At 36.9% G+C, this 24223-nt stretch overlaps 1 long non-coding RNA gene across 1 annotated transcript in view; it reads left to right on the top strand.

The window, feature by feature from the left end:
• Window positions 1–16378: 16378 nt before the first annotated feature.
• LOC127544152 (uncharacterized) overlaps window positions 16379–24223 on the top strand; it is a 50397-nt gene continuing 42552 nt past the window's right edge. The window contains exon 1 of the long non-coding RNA XR_007949384.1: window positions 16379–16566. This is a non-coding gene — a long non-coding RNA (uncharacterized LOC127544152). The remainder of the gene's footprint in view (window positions 16567–24223) is intronic.

Below are 24223 nucleotides of genomic sequence, written 5' to 3'. Positions count from 1 at the left end.
CAAAAACTGATGCAACTCAGCCACCTTTGCCGCTAACCATTTGTAAAGCTCTCACTTGCTAGAGTCAGCCAAAAATCTATGGGCTCTGGAGAGGAGGAAGAGTCTCCCAAAGGCAAGCCCTTAGCAGCAGGGGAGGAGGCAAAAAGGAGGGGAAAGCAAACTTTTGGAGTGAGGCCAGGGGCCATTTATTTTCCTCCTAGTAAACACACCTATTCACTTCTTGTTTTAAAGGCACCCTGGAATTTCAAGTTATCTGATGCCTCATCAGCCAAACAAACCAGAAGTGTCCATCTGTAATTAGCTATGATTTTATATCCTGGGTTTGCACAAAGTTAAAGGAAGCCCAAGCTAGCTCAGTCCTTAACCTTTGAGACAGAATTGTAAGCTAGGAAAAGGTTATGAGTCCTGGACAATGTTTAGATTCCCTTCATAAAGGAGGTAATAGGCTGCCCAAACCTGTTCTTCTTATATTGGAATAGGTGTAGACTCACAAATTGAGAACTGGAAGGGAACTGAGAGGTCAACTAATATAACTTCTTAATTTTGCAGATGAGAGAACTGAAACCCAGAGATTATTATGCAGGTGGCAAGTTCTAGCCCAGGATTTGAAAACATGTCCTCTGAATCCAGAATCAATATGCTTTCTTTTTGGTTTATTTTTAATTTTATTTTTATTCTGATCTTAAAGACCAAATATAAAAAATCTATACCTATAGCAGACCATAAAAAGAAGATTCTACGTGAAACCATAAATTTCCATTTCACATTACTAACTTTAAAATTATATATAAATATTAAATATGTGTTATATGTACAATATATGTACATGTACTATATTGTGATGTACATCATACAATATATATGTGTGATTGTTTATACATATATTGCTCTACTCATTCTGAAGAGAGCATGCACATATAATACATGTGTAAGACATATATAATACACATGTAAGTTTTACATATTACTTTCCAGAAGATCATTCTTGTCTGTGCTTTCTTCTGACCTTCTCTCCTGTGTACCTTTTTGTTTGTTTAGATGGCTTTTTGAAATCACTATTACTAGACTTCCTCCCTTCAAACCTTTCCTTCCATGCAATTTTTTTTCTACTATCAAAGAGGAGAGAAGTAGCAGTAACTGTGAAAGTTAGCATTGTTGGGGAATTGTCCCAAAAAAAGCCCCAAACATCCAGATGAAGCTCATTTGTGTTAACATAGACTATTTTTTAAAATATAAAAGCCCCAAGAAAGAGGATTAAGTCTTAATGTAAATGACTTTAATCAGATATGAAGGCTGTCATCTTAAGTTTCTGCTTCATTCAAGTAACCTGATTGTGAAGGGTTTTTTTATGTTTTAGTTATACTTTTTTTTATTTTAAAAAATATTATTGTCACTACCCAATTACTTCATTCTTTTTCCATCCCCAAAGGACACTTTTTTCCTTTTATTTCTCCTTTTAAAATGTATTTTTTACTTCTTTTACTTTTCACCTGCTTCATTTTAAAAATCATTTTATTTTTTCCAATTTCCAAAGAATTGTTAACAGTAATACTTTTTCAATTTTTGGTTTCAAATTCTCTCTTTTTCTCCTCTCACTGAGAAAGCAAGCCATTTGATAAAGGTTATACAAAGCCATGCAAAATATATTTCTATATTAGTCAAGTTGCAAAAGAAAACACAGCCCAAAGAGAAGAAAAGAAAAAAACATTTCTTTCTTTCTCTGGAGGTGAATTTTTCACCATGAATCCCTTGGAGTTGTCAGGGATCACTATATTGCCAAGAATAGCTAAGTCATTCACAATTCATTATCACATGATATTGCTGTTTCTGGGGAAGATGTTCTCCTGGTTTTGCTCACTCTACTTTGCACCAGTTTATATAAATTTTTACAGACTTTTCTGAAATCATCCAATTTATAATTTCTTAGAGTATAATAAGTTGTTCAGTCATTCCCCACATATGATGGGCTTCCCATAAATTTCCAATTTTTTGCTACAAAAAGAGTTTCTCTGAATATTTGTGTGTGAGTATACACACACACACACACACACACACACACACACACACATTCTTTTCCTTTTTTTTTCTTTTTTAATCTCTTTGGGATATAGACTTAGTAGTACTACTGCAGACTCAAAGTTTTGGGGCATAGTTCCATAACTCTGCAGAATAGATGGATCATTTCACAACTCCACCAACAATGCATTAGTGTACCAATTTTTCCATATCCCCTCCAACATTTATCATTTTCCTTTTCTGTTGTATTAGCCAATCTGATAGGTATGAATGAGGTGGTATCTGAAAGTTGTTTTAATTTGCATTTCTCTAATCAATACTGATTTAAAGCATTTTTAAATATGAATAAACACTTTTCAAATCAACACAGTTATATCTGAAAACAGATACTTCATTCCACATCTGTTGTTCACCACCTCTTTACCAAAAAGTAGGAGGCACTCTTCACCACCAACCTCTCTGATGTCAAGATTGGTAACTGCCCGGTATAAGTGTCAGCTTAAAAATTTTCTGTGTGAGCATTCACATTTCAGAAATCTGGAAATACTACAAATCAGAGCTTGATTTGTTGTTTTGTTATTATTACTTAAGACAGTGATTGAGAAAAATGTTAAAAATGCAGATTAAAGCCTAAAATCTGCGATGCACACATTGTGTTTTCAGAAACAGTTGTTAAATATCTATCAGCACACTACTGGTAACAGCATCCACCAGAGTTCTCTAGCTTTGGAGATTAACTTGTGAGTCCAAGAAGTTCTAAGTTCCTGGATCCCTTACAGTTGTAGCAAAGGGACTTCCTTAGCCCTTCAGCTAAGATGTTCTACTCTGTTATCATTAATAAGATCAATGAGGAGATTATCACATCATTTTAAAGCACCAGTACCCTTTCAGCATTTTATTCTAATAGATAATGAGTCAGAATAGGCAGGGCTTGCTGGCAATAAATTCCAGGTCAACATACTCCTTACCTATATTTATGAAAGACTGTGTGCAGGTTGTAGAGAGAGAGAACCAGACTGAAAACGAGGAAGACCTGAGGTCAACTTCTGATACATACTAGTTGCATGAGCCTAGGCTAAGCACTTAACTCCTCAGTCCTCCACAACTGCCTCCCTTCGGCTTCAGAGAAGAGAGGGCATAGCTAACATACCACTTTCCCAGAAAAACAGTACCAGAATCTGATTCTTTTCATGGAACACAGTATCAACCTGTCTCCAATGTCTTATGCTTCCCCCATCCCAAATCCCATGGTATTTTTAAAAATAAGTTTTTGTCTTCTGTTTTAGATATTTTTCCCAACCATATTTCCTCAACCCTCTCCCAGAGATTCAACACACAAAACAAGTAGTATTTTTAAAGGGGGTGGGGAGTAGGGATCAGCACAACCAATCAACACTTTGAAAAAAATCTGAAAATGTGCAATGGTGCAATGTCTAATACCTATGGACCTTTCACTTCAATGAATGAGTAGATTGGGAGTATGCTTTTGTACATCTTCACTAGAACCCTGAATGAGTGATTGACCTTAATAATTTTGTAATACTCACTTATGATTTTTTTTTTTTTTTTTTTGGTGTATAGTTCTTTCCATTTATATTATTGCTGTAGCTGTTGCTGTTGCTACTCAGTTGTTTCAGTCATATCTGGCTGTTCATGATCCTATTTTGGGATTTACTTGGCAAAGACACTAGAATAGTTTGCCATTTCTTCCTCCAACTCATTTTGCAGATGAGGAAACTGAGGTCAACCCAATTAAATGACTTGCCCAAGGTTACACAGGTAGTAAGTATTAAAGACTAGAATAGAACTCATGAAGAAAGTTTTCTTGACTTCAAGCCCAGTGTTCTATTACTGTGTCACCTAGCTTCCCTTTTATGTTGTTGTAGTCTTTGAGTATATTGTTTTCATGTCTCTGCTACTTCACCCTGAATCAGTTCATATGGCTTTTTCCATTCTTCTCTATTTCTTACAGCACAGAAATATTCCATTATATTCATGTAACTACAATTTGTTTAACTATACCCTAACCGGTGGGCATAGGTTTTGTTTCCAATTCTTTGTTATCACAAAAAGTATTATTAAAATTTTGGTGCATAGGGGATCTTTCTTCTTATCAATGGCTTTCTTGGGATATAAAGTCAAATAATGATGTCTCTGGGTCAAAGGGTATGGACATTTTAGTCATTTTATTTGCAGAATTTCAAATTGCTTTCTAAAATGGTTGTATCATTTCACAGCTTCACCAGCAATGTATCAAGATGCCTGTCTTTCCACAACCCCTCCAACATTGACTTGTCATTTTTTGGTCATCTTTGCCAATTTGTAGCATGTGACATAAGACCTTTGCATTTCTCTTGCTATTAGTAATTTGGAGTATTCTTCCAAAGGTTGTGAATGCTTTGCAATTAACTTTTTTTTGAGAATTGTTTCTTCATATCTTTTGATTATTTATCTATTGGGGAATAGCTATTAGTCATATTTATTTACTTGTTTATATATCATAGATACTAAATCCTTATCAGAAAATTTTGATACAAAGATTTTTACCCATCAATTACTTCCCTTCTTATCTCAGATGCCTTTATGTTGTCTGAAAAAAAGCTTTTCAACTTCAAGTAATCAGTTATCTATTTTATCTTTTATAGTTGCCCCTATCTTTTGTTTAATTAAGAATACATCTCTTACCCATAACTCTGATATATGATCTGTTTCTCTTAATTCTTTTATATTATGACTTTTATAGAAACGTTGTGTATCCATTTACAATGTATTATGAAATATAGTGTAAGGTGTTAGTTTAAACCTAATTTCTGACACTGTTTTGTGTTTTTTCCAAAAGTTTTTAGTCAAATAGGGAGTTTTTACCTTAGTAATTTATGTTTTTCAATTTTGTAGGAACTTTACCTGTCTGCCTACTCCCACCAAGGGATCCCCATAGAAAAGATCAACTATTAAATGAACAATCCCTAACTTAAGGGAATTAACCTTCCGCTGAAAGGTTTCTACCTACAATAATTCAAAGAAACTTCTAATATACCCCTATAGTTTGATGGCATCAATTCACTGGATTCATCAGCTTTGAGAAGGACCAGAACTAGCCATGGTAGAATTGGGTGTGACCATGCAGAAGTATCTTATTTTCTTTATTTGAGGAAGATGGGTTCAGATCTTACCTCTGGTACTTACTAGCTATATGATCCTGAACAAGTCCCAATCTAAATGATGCATTGAATAGAATTGGCCTTGGTATCAGAAAGAACTGAGTTCAAATCCAGCCTCAGACATTTACTAAATCTGTGAGCCTAAGCAAGTAACTTTACCCTCTGTTTGCCTCAATTTCTTCAACTATTAAATGGGGATAACATCACCTACTTCCACACTGTTGATGTAAGAATCAAATGAGATAATATTTGTAAAGTGCTTAACACAATAATAGACACTATATAAATGGTTATTTCTTACCCTTCCCCCAAATATGACTTCCAAATTAAAGGAGTCAAACCAAAACATCTTATTAACTCTTTGATGTATCTGGATAACATCAAGCTCTATGGTTCCACTGAAAAACAAATTAAATTGCTCCTTCATCTCCTGGAATCTCTCTTGATAAGTGTAAAATTCTTAACATATGCCACAGGATAAAGATTGCATCTGGAGCTCATTTTGAACCTATGATTCAAGGCAACATTTAGAAATATCTTGGTATCCTCCAGGCAAGATACCTCAAACATAAAGATATCAAGGAGAAGGCTGAGCCCAAAACTATTAAGAGGATTACTGGCATTCTGAAATGAAAGTTGAATGTGGGAAAGGCACATTTAAAGCAATTAACACAAATGTAATCCCATTCTTAATATACACTTTCAAAATTGTGAAATGAACCATAACAGATGTGGAAAGTACCCTTACAGGAACCAGTATGATGTTAACAAAACACATTCTGATACTTTTAGTCAGCTATCTAAAACAGTTATTTTATCTATCTATGCAACAGTCCAGGGCAGCTAGGTGGCACAGTAGGTAGAGTATTGGACCTGGAATCTGGAAGACTCAGTGATCCTGGACAGTCACTTCACCTGTTTGCCTCAGTTTCTTCACCTGTAAAATGAGCTGCAGAAGAAAAAAAAAAAAAAAAAAAAAACACTCCAGTATATTTGCCAAGAAAAATCCCAAATAGGGGTCCAGAATGGAAATACAACTAAAATGACTAGGCAACACAACAATATGCAATGGTCCATGAAACATTGACCATAAAAGAATAATAGCAGGATAGTGATTTGTCAAAGATCATTTCCTCTGAACCCCATTAGAAAAGACAAAAACATTTTAAAAAATAAAAAGCTATTATTTTTTTTTAAAGAAAAGAAGAGACAAAAACAAGAAAGCACCAACACAGAGACCTAGCACAGAAGACTCAGCTCACATTCAACCCCATTGTCCAGTATGGTGCTAAGATTCTTTCCAGTGAGTCTACAAAGAAAGAGCTTATATCCTATTCTTTCTTTTTTCAATCAGAAAATGTAGTCATTTGATCAGTCTATGCAATACTCCCAATTTCCTAATTACATTTTAATCTGGTTTGGTTCATTCCACTTCTAAATTAGAGGATTTGAGTTAAAATTCTGACACTCCAACATATTGAACTTGGATTTTCCATTTCCCTTCTCTGGACTTCAGTTTTCTGAAACTGAAATTGCAAAATGAGATTGGAGAAATGGTCTCTCAGATCCCTCCTGTGGGACTGTCAGGAATAAGACCCCCTTCCCAATCCAATTAACTAATCAGAGACATCTTCAAGTACCAAGAGAAAGCATTTATTTAATCCCTGTAGGGAGAGACCCAGACACACCTGGGAGCCATCTCAACCCCCATGTGCCTGGAACCTGACCTGCTTCGGGCTTGTCCAGGATTTAAAAGCAAAAGACTAGAGCCTTCTCATTGCATAGACTAACAGGATGCAATCATCCTTGACCAATGATCACCAATGCTGGCTGCCTCCCACAGGTCATGTCATTTCCTGCAACTTCCTGCATCTCAGGTTCAAAGTGCATTCCTCCAAAGAGTAAATGACCTTCCCAAGGTCTCAGTTCTGGAAGCAGGGAACATGTGACTCAATACTGAGAAATACTTCATCCAATCAGTTCCACCCACTCTAAGGATTCTAGGAGCCCATAATTAATGGATTTTACTATTAATTCATTATTGACTTATTAGATCTATGACCCACAGAATGACAAATTTTCCAAGAAGAAAGAACAGTTCTAGAAATTTTATAAAACACTCACCTTGGTGATCTTTTCTAAAAGGTCTTTTACCTGATAGGACTTCAAAAGTGAGAAGTTGTCTGTTACAATGAATTTAATACAAAGTTAGGAGGCAGGATGCTAGAGGTAGCTGCAACTCCTTGAAGAAGTCTATGTGACCTTGGACACTTCTCTACATCCCTGCTCCCCTGGTTTCTGAAAAGAAAAGGAAAGGAAAAAATAGGAGAAAACAGCATGTGAGACCTGTCTCAGAGGAATGTTGAGAGGATAATGAATTAATGATTGCAAAGCACCTTTAAAATACAAAGAACCATTTAAATGCAAAATAAAGTACAGGATGACAAGTTCACTTCGGCTTTGGCGAGAATGACTGTCAGCTGCTGAAGCCATTAAAAGTCACAGGCTATAAAATAGGCCGTAAAGTGGGCTTTGTTCAGCTAAGCCCCTGCAGAATCATATAACCTTGCCTGGAATTAGCTGTTCATCCCATTTCAGGACTGCTCAGGCCACCCCAATGAGTCTATGACAAGAAATGAGAATCAAGCATAATCTCATTTCCTCTTATCCTGGTCTGCCCCTACTTACGACTACTGCCTTTTTTCCCTCCTAAAGTGGCCCACACCGGGAAGATAGAGTAGTGTTGCTTGGGATAGTGATAACCCCAGTGCCGTCAACCCCCAATCAGCCCACTCCAATAATTTCTAAACCCAAAGCATCATGTAGGCATTAGGAGATCATTAGAGCATGTAGAGCTAAGACTCGTAGATCAGAGACAGCTGGGGTAGAAAGTGCTTTGGAGTCCGATATCCAAGATATATAGGGAATGGCTCCAAATATATGAGCAAGAGCTTCATGAGATAAGTGCTCAAAGGATATGAATAGACAGTTTTGCGAGCTAAAAAAAAAAAACCAAATGAAAAAGAAATAACCGTCATGCACATAGTGCTTTAAGGTTTGCAACGTGTTTCGTATGTAACATAATCCAAATCACTAATAATAAAAGAAATGCTAATTTTTGAAACTCTAAATTTCTATCTCACAACCATCAGATTTGCAAAGATGATAAAACAGGAAAATGGCAATTGTTGAAGAGGATGCAGGGGGACAGGTATACTAATGCACTGTCTATGGAGTTGAGAAGTCCAACAATTCTTAAAAAAAAAAGTTTGAGAAAAAAATAATTTGTGACTTTACTGAAATAGTTACTAAAGTGTCTGTGCCCTTTGACCCAGAGATGTCTCTATTAGGCATATACTCCAAAGAGGTCAAAGACAGAGGGAAAAGACCAATGTGTACAAACAAATTTATATACATATTTTTGTTGTATCAAAGAACTTGAAATAAAGTATCTGTTTATGACCTAGTCAATGGCTGAACAAACTGCAACGTATGCATTCATAGAATATTTTTGTACCATCAAAAACTATTTTAATAGATTCAGAAAAATTTGGGAAGATTTTTATGAAACGACATGAACAAAAACAGAAAAAAAAAAAATAAACCAATCAAAAATTTGTTAAACAATTACTATAGTACAAGCATTAAAAAACAAAACAAAACCCTGAATAACATAGTACAGCCCTGGAATCAGGAAGATCTGAATTCAAATTTAATCTCAGACACTTCACACATCCTAGCTGTGTGACCCTGGTCAAGTAACTTAACCCTGATTGCCTCACAAAAACAACCAAAATAAATAAATAAATAAACCCTTCTTTTTGGTTTTTCTAGAAACATGATGAAATAGTATTTTTTTTCTAAAGCTTTCCAACTCTTGGAAAGGGTCTTTGGAAAGGTGGGTAGCATAGATCTTAACAAAAAGGGGGAAAGATCTTTCATTAGGTGAATGAACTAAAGGTGATAACCAGAAATGATTAATAGAATATACCTATCAAGTTTACAGGAAGCTAGATGGCACAGTGAATAGAGTGGTAAACCCAGAGTCACAAAGACTTAAGTTCAAATCCATTCTGGCTATGTGACCCTGAGCAAGTCACTTAACCCAATTTGCCTCAGTTTCTTCATTTGTAAAATGAGCTGGAGAAGGAAATGGCAGACAACTCTAATATCTTTAAGAAAACCCCAAATAGGGTCATGAAGAATCAGACTCAACTTAACATCAATTTTAGATTAGATTCTTTACCCATGCATATGACCAGAATATTGGCTCATCAAAAGACAATCTCCTTGTATTTCCTGAAGGGATTTGACTAGGGTCCATCCCATGAAAATAATAACAGCAATAATAATAATAACTAACATTTTATATAGTGCTATAAGGTTTACATTTTATAAATATCTCATTTTATCCTCACAATCCTGAGAGATAGGTACTATTATTATCCCCATTTCACATATGAGAAAACTGAGATAGAAAGAAGTCAAATGACTCCCACTTTAAGGCTCTATCCACTTCTCCTATTCTATTTAAAAGGTGACACTCAAAACACCTGACAAAGCAGTATGGGAGGAACTTCCTGAATTCCTAGAGGAGAGTGATCTATAAGAAAGGGGAGAGAGAGACAAGGTTGCTCCATTTTAGAATATTAATGCAGATTGTATTTTAACATCTTTTCTTTCTTCAAGAATACTATAAATGAAGAAAAAAAATACTAAAAATATTACCTGAAATCTTGGGGCACAGAGTCATGTCTAAGACAATATCAGTTTGGACATCTTTCTTGCTCTGTCTTTGTCTAGCTTTGTCTCTGTCTCTCTTTCTCTCTCTGTCTCTATATATCTCTCTGTCTGTTTCTCTGGATGTGTGTGTGTGTGTGTGTGTGTGTGTGTGTGTGTGTGTGTGTGTGTGTGCAAAAGAATGGGAACTATAATGTGGAGGTATAAAGAACAAAATTTGGCAATAGACAAATTATGAGGGGTAAGTAAGAACAAGTGGTGAAGGTTTCAAGGTGTGATTGGGAAGATGGCAGTAGCCTCAACTATAACACAAAGGGAAGGGCTAAATTTAGGGAATAAAACAATAAGTTCTGCTTGGATCATGTTGGACTTGAGATGTCTGTAGATCATCCTGCTAGAAATATCCACTAGACAGTTGGTAAAAAAGAGGAACTCAGATTAGATATATAGACTTGGGAAACATCTGCATAGAGATGATCATTGAACCAATGTGTACTAATGAGAATGTTTTCTCAGTGGGCAAGGGGTCCTTGAATTCTTGAGAAGCTCTCCCCTGCAAAGGCCCACCCCAAGAAATCAAGATAAGTAGTTTCATTCTGTTACACACTCTATTGAGTTGAAGATTAGTCCAGGGACACTCATTCAACTGGAAATCTTCTATTCAACTGGAAGATTTTAGTCCGATTTCAACTCAAACTGCCTCAGCCCCCAGCCAAGATAAAATAGATTTCTGCTCACTCGTTTCTTTGCAGAGGCTCAAGGCAGGAACATGCCAGGCCAAGGGACCTTTCCTTGGCATAGCTGCCTGCAAGGACTCCCTGCCCACTGAGAAGACATTCTTTTTCAGCATTAACCCCTCTTTATCTTTCTTACCTACTTCTCTATCAGGACCTGGCAGAGACCCAAAGCAGAACCATGCCTTGTGAAGGAACCGCTCTCTCTCTCCTTGGCATAGGTGCTTGCCAGGACCTTGCCTCCTGAGAAGAGGCTCCCTTTCAGTGTTAACACACCCCTCTTTATCTCTCTGACAGGATTTATTTACACCCCTTATTTATCTTTCTGCCAGGACTCCTTTGCTAGACCTTTACTTTTCTGTCAGGACCTTGCCACTGAGAAAGTTAGCCTCCTAGCAAAACCTGACTTCTCAGTGCCGATAAACTTCTTTTTGCCAATCTAACTTTTTGGGTTTGTAAATTCCTTTACAAAAGACCTGCGCCAACCAGAAGGGATTCCCACAACTCTCTGCCCTGTGCCAAACCTCATCAATTTCAAGTCCTTCTTTGAAGTTCTTCGAAACTCTGATCAAAACAATATTCAAGGGGCAGCTAGATGACACAAGGTATAGAACATTAGCTCTGGAGTTAGAAGGACCTGAGTTCAAATCCAGTATCTAACACTTAACACTTCCTAGTTGTGTGACCCTGTGCAAGGCATTTAACCCTAATTGTCTCACACATACAAAAACAATAATCAATCATGACTTTAAGGAACTAATGATAAAGCATTATCTCTTGGCTCAGAGGCAATGGATTAGAAGTGTGTAGATTGAGATACCTTTTCAAACGTAGACAATGTATTGATTGGATTTGTTGGTTTAAAAAAAAAAAGGGGGGCTTGTGTTTGTACATAACAGAAGTTCCCAATGTCATATACTATCCTCATTTTTGTATAGGTATGTTGTATAATATTTTATACTGAAATATTTGTGCTTATTTTTGTTAATTCCTATTAAATTGCTATTAAATTCCTAGAAAAGTTAGGAAGGAAGGAAGGAAGGAAGGAAGGAAGGAAGGAAGGAAGGAAGGAAGGAAGGAAGGAAGGAAGGAAGGAAGGAAGGAAGGAAGGAAGGAAGGAAAGATTAAGGAAGGAAGGAAGGAAGGATTAAGGAAGGAAGGAAAGGAGGGAGGGAGGGAGGGAAGGAGGGAAAAAGAGAAGAAGGGAGGGAGGGAAAGAGGGAAGAAGAGAAGAAGGAAGGAGGCAGAGAGGAAGGAAGGCAGGCATGAAGGAATGAATGGAGGGAGGGAGGGAGGAAATGAAAATAGACTAGCACTGTAATTATAAGACATGGTTGGAGTTTGAGCTCTTGTAATTTAACTAACTATAGGCTATAGGCAAGTCTCTGGTTCTCGGTTTCGTTAGAAATAAAATGGAAATAATATTTGCAATGGCTACTTCTGGATAGTTTTTTTTTTTTTTTAAGCACTTTGTAACCTTGAAAAGCACTGTGTTACTAAGTTCCCACAACCCTGTGGAGCCCTTTGCTACCTTAAATTAAATATGGGATGTTTGGAGGGAATCACACAAGCTTAAGTTTAGATGAAGAGTATTTTCTACATACTAACAAATTGTAAATAAAATAGCAATAAATTTAATTGAGACAGAGTAGCAAGGTAAATTAAAAAGGGAGAGGGGAATCAAGCAACTGAGTCATCCTCATCCTCAGTCCCAAGTCACAAAATCTCCCACAGAATCCAAATCAGTAAGAAGAGAAACAAGACTCTGAAAATTTCATCCCCAAAGTGAAGAAATGTATCAAGACAGAAAAGCTTTCATGGGTCCATGTCCCAGTAATTGGCTGAGCTCCATCACTTCTGTTCCACTTCTTACAGTTGCCTCATTCAAGTCCTGGAGCTCCTCTTGCAGCAGCTGTCACCCGATAAAGCTCCACCCTCTGCCCCTGCCCCTTGCCTCTAAAGCTGTCTTTCTCTGCTACTCAGAAGAGCTGCTGTTGCCCTCTGCTAAAGCTATCATCTGCTGCAGCTGCTTCCTTGGGGGAGTGTTATCACACTCTTGTGAGTGTGAGACAACCATACATACATACCCCATTCTTTTGTCAGTGGTGTTATATCTATACCACACCCAGGCTCACATACAAATGGTTGTTCAAAAAGTGATGGAAACCTTATTTATCCCATCCCCTAAACAGAAACACAAACACACACTCAGAAAAAAGTGAAATCCTCACTCCTAACAGTCAGGTTAAGTTCTTTTCATCTCTTCCCCATCACAGGACACAGGCTGTATGTCCCTCATCCTTCAGTCCCATCTCCTATTGACTTTATCTGAGTCTTGGGACAAACATACTCATTGCTTTTCCAAGACACATTATCTCTCTTCTCAGGGAATTTTCATTGGCTTCATTCCATTCCTAGAATGTTCTCCCTCCTCAACTCTGTCTATGAGCTCCATGGCTTTTTTCAAGTCCTAACTAAAATCTCACCTTCTATAGAAAGTATTTCCGGATCATCCTCTGTTAATTATTTCCAATTTATTGTGTATATCAATATTTGTGTGTGATCTACTCCATTAGGCCATAAGCTCTTTGAGGGCAAAAATTATCTTTTACCTTTTTTTGTAGCTTTGGGAACTGTTTCCACCACTACTTAGGCTCCATAGTCCCAAAGAAAGTCTGGGCAATGCAAATTGCCTTGAAGTTTCAACAAGCCTGAAGAAGACATTTAGTAACCCATGAAAGGGAGGAGTGCAGCTTGGTCCTGCATTTCTTCCGTCACCTCAAAAAGTTTTTGTTTTCCTTATATTTATACAAACATGAAACATTATTGTAATGCTCTGTCCATTTGTGAATTGCCTTGCGGCTTTTAGAGTGCTTTCAAATACAGCAAAATTCTTTCATTTATATGGTAGATCTCAAAGCTATTTGAATTCAATTAGGCTGAGAAGAGGGCAGAGTAAATGGTGAAAACTCCTTTGAAATGGATGCTACTTCAGAAGGATAAAGCACATGGATATATTTTGTGAACTTTAAGGTGGATCTGCACATCAATCTGAAGGCCAAAATCTCTGCTTTTGAGATGATGGAAACTTTCCTGTTTAGCCATTTGTAGTTCTTTTATGTTGCCCTAGCTAAGAGCAGTTGAATTTAGATAGCTAGTTGAAATGGCTACATCATAACCAGACTGAGCATTACAAACTTGCCAAGCCATCAAAAGACTTCCTAATTTGCTAAGAACAAATTTAAGATTAGGAAAATTGATCAATAAAGTCTGTCCAATGAAATTAACTGGCTAAAATATAGCAGTACACTGTTTAACAATTGGTTCTCCCAAGGTGGGGGTGGGAAGAATGTAGGCTTGACATACTTTTAAGTTTAATTTACATTAACATTTTCTCCATCACTTTCTTAAGTCTAGACAAACAAAACTAAACTAAGACTGATTTGTAGCTATGCTATGGCTGATTTATGAGGCCATAATTACTGACACTGAAAATGTAACAATACACTCTCACTAGGTAGTTTCAACTGCCTCCAACATACCCCTGGAAAACCCCACATTCACAATGAGTGTGTTTTTTAAAAATCATTCATTCTTATCAAAGGGACAAAGAGACCTTCAGAAAATGGATGCAACCTTGAATAGATACAGTATCATTTAATTCCTTGTAGACTGGAAGCCTGGGAGAACTTGAAGAATAGCTTAGAAAATTTAGGGCCATCTTGTCTGAGCCTTGTTGTTTTTTGTTTGTTTATTTGTTTTGTTTTGTTTTGTTTTTTTACTTTTTTATAAGGCAGCTAGGTGGTGTAATGGATGGAGTTCTGGATCTAGCATTAGAAAGACCCAAACTTGAGCTGGGAGAAAGTGAGGAAGGAAGGAAAGCAGGCAGGGAGGAAGAAAGGCAGGGAGGAAGGAAGGAAGGAAAGAAGGAAAGAGAAAAAGAAAGAAAAGAAAGAAAGAAAGAAAGAAAGAAAGAAAGAAAGAAAGAAAGAAGAAAGAAAGAAAGAAAGAAAGAAAGAAGGAAAGAAAGAAGGGAGGGGAGGGAGGGAAGGGAGGGAAGGGAGAGAAGGGAGGGAAGGGAGGGAAGGGAGAGAAGAAGGAAAGGAAGGAGGGAAGGAAGGAAAGGAAGGAGGAAGGAAGAGAGGGAACACAGACATAATTGCTTTGTGACCCTAAACCCTGAACAAATCTTTCAGATTCCCAGGGCCCTGGCTAGCTCTCTAATACAATTAGTTGTGGAAAAGATGCAGATCTTCATTGGTAAAAAGGATTCCCTACATTGGTGAAATCATTAGTCTTCTTTTTTTTTTAAGTCCTCAGTATATTGATGAAAGAAAAGAAAAGCCTTAAAGTCTAAATGGTTCAGAACTCATGGGTGAGCAGTTCTAATCTAGTATATAGAAAGAACCATTTCTTCAAATAATTTGCAAACCATTGATGAATTTAGGAATGAGCTACACCATATCCTTCAAGATTCTTAAGGTTTTGAGCCACCTTGACATTGAATTTGAATGGATCCCAGCCAGAAAGACAGATTCATTAACTTTACTCATTGAGCTTTTATTGCCTTTGGTTCTACTGCTTGAAGACATTGTGTCCCTCAATAAATTGTTGAAGAATAATCATCTATCTTCACACAGGAAGTAAATCATCAAAGTATGTACTATGTACCAGGCACTTTTCTAAGAACTAGGAATATAAATTTGAAGATTGATGGCCAATAAGAAATGACCAGCAGGATGAATACAGAGAGGACTGGTGAGACTTACATGAACTGATGCTAAGTGAAATGAGCAGAACCAGGAGATCATTATATACCTCAACAACTATACTGTATGAGGATGCATTCTGATGGAAGTGGATCTCTTCAATAAAGAGAGTTAATTCAGTTTCAATTGATCAAGGATGGACAGAAGCAGCTACACCCAAAGAAAGAACACTGGGAAATGAATATAAACTGCTTGCATTTTGTTTTTCTTCCTGGGTTATTTATACCTTCTGAATTTAATTCTCCCTGTGCAACAAGAAAAATGTTCAGTTCTGCACACATATATTGTATCTAGGATATACTGTAACCTATTCAACATTTAAAGGACTGCTTGCCATCTGGGGGAGGGGGTGGAGGAGGGAGAGGAAAAATCGGAACAGAAGTGAGTGCAAGGGATAATGCTGTAAAAAATTACCCTGGCATGGGTTCTGTCAATAAAAAGTTATTTAAAAAAAAAAGAGAGAGAGAGAGAGAGATTGCATGTGTTTGAAGAAATAAAATACTATTAATTTGTTAATAAAATAAGGATCAAGTACATAAAACTTTAATGTTTCAATGAGAGAGGAAATAAGCATTTACATAGCACCTACTATATGCCCTACACTAAGCTAAGTGCTTTACAAATTTTATCTCATTCCATTCTCACAACCACCCTGAAAGATTGGTACTATTATCTCCATTCTACAGTGGATAAAACTGAAGAAAACCAAATAAAAAGTGTCCAGTTCCATACAGCTAGTAAATGTCTGAGACCTCATTTGAATTCAGATCTTGACTCTGGGCCCAGTGCTCTATGTACTTCACCAGCCAGTTGCCTCAAGAATTTGTGATAACATCAGTGTGAGGCACATCCCCTACTCAGACACAGATCACCACCCATTTATGTCCTAGCAGATGCTTTCATAAAGTGGTGTTGCCAAAAAAAAAAAAAAAAAAAAAACACCAAATCCATCCCCAGGCAGCTGCTTTCTAGTGCTGAGCTTTTTCAGAGGTACATGGGCTGATTTTGGTCTCTGTACAATGGCTTCCTATTTCAGTAAGATTTGCCAGGGTTTATGCTCCAATGACACAGTCTTCAAGAACCAAGTCAACCTTTCAGCCATGATGGGGCATCCAAATGGGACTTCAGTGAAGGGCATGGGACCGGGTAAGGAGCTAGAATTAAATTTCAAACATATAACACACCCTCACTGAACTCAAAATAGCCACAGATTTGTGCTTGTGTGCTGATGAAAGATGTCGGTTGTTGGGAATGCCTGTGTAAGAGACACACACTTTGTAACAAGGTCAGTGTAAGGGTACTGGGCAAGAGTGGAAGAGTTCTTCCTGCACTATTTTATAGCCTGTGACTTTTAATGGCTTCTGCAGCTGACAGTCATTCTCCCAGAAGGCAAAGTGAACTTATCATCCTATACTTTATTTTGCATTTAAATGGCCCTTTGTATTTGGAAGGTTCTTAAACCTTATGTTTACTACAGTCAATAGAAGGAACTTTCCTTCACCCCCAAATTAATGGGCCATGGAGAAAAACACTAGAACTTCAATGTCTCCATCCTGCCCTCCTCATTCTCCTCACCCCAACGAGATACCTGAGTTACCTAATTCAAAGTCACCATCCTCAGAGCAATAGTTAGCAATTTTCGGTAATACAATTTGGGTAGAACAATGACTTTGGGACACAATGAGATATGCTTATGTTTGTGGGAGTTTCCCAGTCATGAGAGTCAGAGCAGTCGGGTATATAAGACTGGGGAAGGAGAAGGGAGAGGATCAAAAAGTGAGTAGCCAGATTGAAAAGAAAATAAATAAGAAAAATTGCTTAGATTGGGAGCAGCTTGAGCTTCTTAAGGTACAGATTGGGTTTTTAATACCTTTTTAGATTCACTTTGAGGGCATATTCTACAGCAAAATGAAAATGACTTATATGTGAAAGCCTTGGAGATCATAGAAGTTTCTGCAGAAAAACACTTTTCTCTTGGATGTCTTATCAAAATATCCTGTGTTGGCAGTAAATCTCTAACATGGTGGAGGGCTCCTTCAAGGAAGAATCAGTCAACCTCATCCTGATGTTGGCAAAAATAAGAAATATTATAAGGGGAACAAAATACAACCTAAGAATCTCTATTTCCAAAATCTCATAGTTCCATTTCTTTGACCTCTGAAGTTACTTTTTCTGTGTAACAAATACTTCTCCAAAATTCACAACAACCTATGTTCATGCATCTCTTTCACATTAACTAGGTGTAAAGTTACTGCTTGTATCTGGGATAAAGTCCTTCTTGTCCCAGCCTAATTACAGTTCTGCCATCCCCATCCAATATTGAGAAATATGACACCAAGTATTATTACCCTTCTGCTTTGAAGATTAATCCCTTGCACACAGTAGGCTTTAAAAGATTTGTTCAATTAGATTGAATTGATTTAGACTCCTGTCTTAACATGAATCCAGCTCTAAGGCAAACACCTGAAGAAAATGATATTGATATTCAACATTCCAAAAGCAGAATTCTTCATTGTTGGATGTCCCTGCTCCCCATCCAATTTCTGCATGCATCACCCTGAGTCATCTCCTTTGAGTGATTCATTCTCTCTGGATCATCACAAGAGCTGACTGGCCAGTTGTGGCTACATGCTCACTGTAGCATAACAGCTGCAAAGATAGCACTAGGGTGTGGAGGATAAAGTCTTAGAACAGATGAGTTAAATTAGACCATTCTTAGCTACTAAGTTTGTTCCCAAGAGATCACCAGCCTAAAACCAATATTCTTGGCACATTGAATGGGCAAATGCTCTCATGACCCTCCAATAAAACCAGCATGTAACTAGGTAACTGAAATAAATCTTCTAGGCTTCTTTTCTCTTAGTATTCACTTCTCTGTATCTATCAATCTAATGAATTCTGTATAAGGGAAAACAGATCTTACTTAGAGGGAAGGATGATAGGGGTTGAGGAACTAATCAAATTTCTTCATACAGAAGAAATTAGGTCACAGCACTAGTAAAGATTAAACATTCCTCTGTAACAGGTCTTTTTGTAGTGACAAGATATTGGGTTTGGTTTGGTTTTGTTTTTGTCTTTTAAACTTTTTATTGACAGAGGGACAAGATATTGGAAAGTGAGTGGATGTTCATCAGTTGGTAAATGGCTGAATAAGTTATGGCATATAAATGTAATGGAATACTATTGTTCAATAAAAAATGATGAGCAGGCTGATTTCAGAAAAGCCTGGAAAGACTTACTTACATGAACTGATACTGAGTGAAGTGAAAATCAGGAGAACATTGTACTCAGCAACAGCAAGATTTTGTGATGATCAACTGTGATGGACTTGGCTCTTTTCAACATTAAGGTGATTCAAGACAATTCTAATAGACTTGGGGGGAAATACCCATCCCCATTCAGAGGAAGAATTATGGAGACTGGATGTGGGCAAAAGCATACTATTTTCACCTTTTGTTTGTTTGCTTGCCTGTTTGCTTTTTCTTTCTTATGTTTTTTCCCCCTTTTGTTCTGATTTTTCTTGCACAACATGACAAATGTAGAAATATGTTTAAAAGAATTGCACTTATTTAACTTATATCAGATTGCTTGCTATCTTGGGGAAAGGGAGAAGAAAGAAAGGGAAAGAGAAAAATTTGGAACACAAAAATCTTACAAAAATGAATACTGGAGGCAGCTAGTTGGTGTATTGGATAGAGCACTAGCCCTGAAGTCAGAAGAACCTGAGTTCAAATCTGGCCTCAGATACTTAACACATCCTGGAAGTGTGACCTTGGGCAAGTCATTTAACTCCAATAGCTCCAATCCCCCCCCCAAAAAAAAAAAAAAGAATATTGGAAACTATCTTTACATGTATTTGGAAAAATAAAATACCATTGAGAATTTAAAAAAAAAAAAAAAAGATTAATCATTCCTGCATGTTAGACCTAGCTAGAATCCCAAGTCCCTCTGGTTAGATCTTCAAAATTGGCTTGCTTTCTGTCTGCCTTCCCAAATCTTCATTTGTAGGGAAAGTTTCTCCTTCCAGGATGCAATATGAGTGACCCATACTCTCTCACTTCCCATCTACAAGAGGATGAGTTTTCCAAAAACTAGGGACCTCCCCTTTGCATTTTATTCCCAAAATACCCTAGGAAGACCTTGGAAAATGCCCAATTCAGATAGGTATTCCTGGACCAAATCTGGTTAATTGCTTCTTGTCACTGTTCTTCCATTCCCGTTTGTATATGCATTAAGAGGCAGTTTGGTATAGTGAAGAGAATGCTGGCCTTAGTCTGGAAACCTTGAATTTAATTTCTGCCTCTGACATATTGAGGTTTTATGATCTGAGTCAAGTCATTTAATTTCCCAATACCCTAGAAAACTTTGTAAGACTATTCAGACACTTATCAAAACAGGTATAGAATTCTTAATGGAGAAAATTTCCTTACTGGAGTTCCTTATATCAGGGATTCTTAAATTTATATTTTACAAGAACACAGATATACAGGTATATAAAATAGATATAGAAATCAAACATTTACTGATAATTGAGCATAATTTTATAACCCCCACATTTAGTTACAAGACCCTACATGGGGTTGTGACCCATAATTTAAAAAGCTTTGTCTTATACCAATGAAATTTCCAGTCCAAGTTTTTGTTTTATTGTGTTTTGTTTTTTAAAGGTCTTTGAATAGGGTGAGGGAAGATTATTAGGAAAGAGAATTCTTTATAGTCCCTCTTGAACTAGGGGTCCAATTCATAGCCATGAAACCCCAGCAGGTCCCCATTTGCACTAGTACTAACCAACTCACTCTCTTCAGAATATTCTGAATTTTTACCTCAATCATGCTCTACACACACTGTTCAAGATTCTTAGATACAACCTCTTACAACACTAATATTCTCATACCAGGGTGACTCAAGTTTCCAAGCATTATCTGAATATAAGTCTAGACCTTTCCTCTCATATGCCACCCAAACTTACTTCCTTCACCACATTCAGTACCATTTTTGACTATTTCACAATCAATACCATCACCCCAGTACCAAAGCCACTTCCTGATGCCCTTATATAGGCCTGGAGAAAAGCCAGGGAAACAAATGTCAGCTTGTCAGCTGTGGATAGATCCCTACCCTTTACCCCTTCATAACCTCAGATACACAATTGTTCCTTCTTTTCCAGAATTCTTTAGTCACAAACAGCAGTGACTAAATTGGATAGCAATAACCAAAAAGAAATCCAAAATCTACCCAATGAGGAGCAAAATATAGTGATCCCCTAGGTTGAGATGATATAGCCCCAATCACTCCAAGCATTCCCATTAGCTATCTGTTGTTTAACTCCTAAGTGAAGAGGCAATCAATCAGAAAGCATTTATTAAGAAATATGCTAGCCTCTGAACTGTGTTAAGGATACAAAGAAATGCAAAAAATAATCCCTACACTCAAAAAAAATTACTCTCTAATGAGGAAAACAACATGTAAACAACTGGATATATTTCATGTATGTATATATATATATACATATATATATATATGAGATAGAAGGAGGACAATCTAAAAGGAAAAGGAGGCATCTGGGAAGACCAGGAAAGACCTCTTGAAGAAAGTGAGATTTGAGCTGAATCTTGAAGGAAGCCAGGATTCTAAGAAAGGAGGTAGAGAATTCCAGGTACAGAAAAAAAGAAGGCAGTGGAGTGTTGTGTTTGATGGTTAGCAAGCAAACTGGTACAACTACATAGTAGAATTTGAGGAAGATTGTAAAGCATAAAAAGGCTGAAAAGGTAAGAAGGGACAAGCTGTGAAAAGCTATAAATTACCAATAGAGGATTTTTCTATTTAATCCTGGACGTAATGGGGAGATTTCAGGAAGAAAGAAGGTGAGTTTAATGGTTTATCTGGCTCCCATCCCTTGAGCCAAGTGACATTGTTGTACCTTTCGCTTTATTAGCAAAAATAAATTTTAAAAATTCTTGGATTTTGTTGAAATCCATGAATTTAAACAGTTAACTGAATATATAATATTATGGGGCACCTGGCAGAGGAAGGATTGCTAAGAAGGAAACAAATAAGGAAACTTTGATTTTCAGTTTAATGAGAACAGGATGAAAAGAGACACAAGAGTAAATAGCAAAGACCAATACTTTCCCCTCACAGGGAACTTTAGGAGAGAAGCCAAGGACAGCATGGGCTAGAACAGACTGCAGATAAGTATTGGTTAAAGTTTACTCATGTTCTGACCTTCTTCCTTTGTAGATAAAGATAACCCTGATGACCCAGCACCAGTGCATTGTTCCTTCCAGCCATGGCTCTGATGGAGCCTGAATTGGGGTTTGGAGGATTACCATTCAGTAAGCTTCAGGAATAGTGTTTTACCTGTTTGTGAGGGGAAGCAGGTAGCAGATACATTGCAACATACATATAGGTAACTCCTATTTCACCACTGGAAACTCCATTTGGAGATTCAGAAATTCACAACAAAATCTTTGAGGATAGCTAGTAGGAAGCAAGGTCCAGTTTCAGGGTTGGGTCTCAGGTACAAACAAGGACAAAACTAACTGAAGAAATAAAGTCAATTTTCTGTACTCAAAATCTCCAGGAGGCACATGTGAATTTTAAACCTGGCCATATAAGACTGGGTCTTCTGTCCAGTTTGTCTTCTCTCTGATCCACTAATCTCCTCAAAGTTGTAGGCAATAGTCTGAATTTTGTTTCCAGTAACTTCTAAATGAAAGCTTATTGAATGACTGACTGAAAGATTTGTGCTAACTCATCTATATCCTCTCAACGTGGTCCCCATTATGACCATGAGTGTGTATTGGATGATAGCTGGTGTGTCAGGTATAGTCTGTGATCACAGACTACAGCAAAACTAAGTAGCCCTCCTCATAGGGAATAAACCCAAAGCTATGGTCTTGGCAGCATGGCGCTCTAATCAAATGTACTAATACAGTGGTTCTCAAAGTATGATCTAGAGAGTATGATCTAGAGAATCCTGGGGATCTCTGAAACTCTTTTAGAGGGTCTACAAATTCAAAAATAATTTTTATTTCCAATCTGGTAAATGTCTATAAATATAATCCAGATAAACAAAAACTCTTTGGAGAGATCCTCAATAATTTATAATAGAATAAAGATACTAAAAACAAAAGTTTGAGAACTACTGTCTAATAGCTCACAGGTCAAATGAAATGAAAAATTTCCAGTGTTGCCCTGCTGATGCCCATCCACTGAACCTTACCTTTTCTTAACAGCATCCTAAACACACAGTCTCTTCTAGAGAAACTAAGATTTGCTGTTTTGTTTTGTTTTTCCCCACTGAATACATCACTGAAGGCATTGTGCTGTCCATAGACAACTTAATAACCAGAATAAGCCAAACCCATAGAAGTGCCAACCATGATTGTCCTGAAACAAAGCACTCACCCCTGTCTCACTACCATTTTATGTGGCTACAGACCTAATGTACCCTCGCTGCACAATGGCCTATTGTGGTAAAATATAGGATTTTATTGTGAGATTTATAGAGAAGTTGATTTAATATAAGAGAAACACACAGAGAGACAGAAAGACAAATACAAAGAGAAAGAGAAAGAGACAGAAAAAGACAGAAAGAAAGACAGACAGAGACAGAGAGCTTAAAAACAACAACAAAAAGCAAAAAACAAACCAAAAAAAAAAAAAAAAAAAAAAAAAGACTAACTAAGCCAGGAAAAAAAATCCCTGGAGTCAACACTAGTTAGAACTACTATAGTTTTAGAGACCAATTAAGTTACTTCTAGAGACTCTGACTAAACAAGCAATATGATGAAAGTGTTGATGATTCAGGGGTTTGGTTTTTTGTTTGTTTGTTTGTTTTTTAAATAATAATAGCTTTTTTTTTTCAAAATACAAAGATAGTTTTCAACATTCACCCTTGTAAAACTTTGTGTTTCCTGTTTTTCTCCTACCCTCCCTACTTCCCCTCTTCCCTAGATAGCAAATAATCCACTATAGATTAAATACATGCAAGTCTTTTAAGCATATTTATCATGTTGCACAAGAAAAATCAGAACAAAAAGGGGAAAAATGAGAAAAAAACAAATAAGCAAATAACAATAAAAAAGGCTAAAATGTGATGTTGTAGTCCACATTCAGTTCCCATATTCCTTTCTCTGGATGTGGATGGCTCTCTTCATCACAAAACTATTGGAATTGTCTAATGACTCTTTGGAATAGAAACCTGTTTGGTATTAGGAGACCACTCTCATCTAGGGGTTGGAGAATCTTTGATGTTGGTATCACATGTTGAGCCCTGGACTTGCTGCCAACAGAAACCTTGGTTGAACCCTAATCTCTGATACTTGCTGACTGGACAAGCATGGGCAATATTCACTTGATCTCCCTGAGCCTTAGTTTCTTCATCTATTAAAAGAGGATACTAATCTAATACCAATCTCAGAGTTGTTGTGAGGTTCAAATGACATAATATGGGAAAATACTTTGGAAACCCCAAAATTCTTTCTAAGTATGGATTATTATTCTAACAATGAAAAAATTATTGTGTCATAAAGAATAACAAATGTGAAGAATTAAGAATAGAACATTAGATAGCACCAAGTAGACCTAAATTCAAATCCTGCCTCAGGATCTTACCCTGAGCAAATCATTTAACTTCTCTCCACCTGAGCTTCCTCTCCTAGAAAAATGAGAATCTATAAGAGCACTTACTTTATAGGATCCTTGTAAATATTAAATGAAATAATATAGGTAAAGAACTTTGTAAAAACCAAGTGCTATAAAAAGTTGGCCATTATTAGAAACAGGAGAAAAATGTTGA

Source organism: Antechinus flavipes, chromosome 1 (assembly GCF_016432865.1).
Source record: "Antechinus flavipes isolate AdamAnt ecotype Samford, QLD, Australia chromosome 1, AdamAnt_v2, whole genome shotgun sequence".
Taxonomy (NCBI): Eukaryota; Metazoa; Chordata; class Mammalia; order Dasyuromorphia; family Dasyuridae; genus Antechinus; species Antechinus flavipes.
This window is presented reverse-complemented; position numbering and strand designations above follow the sequence as displayed.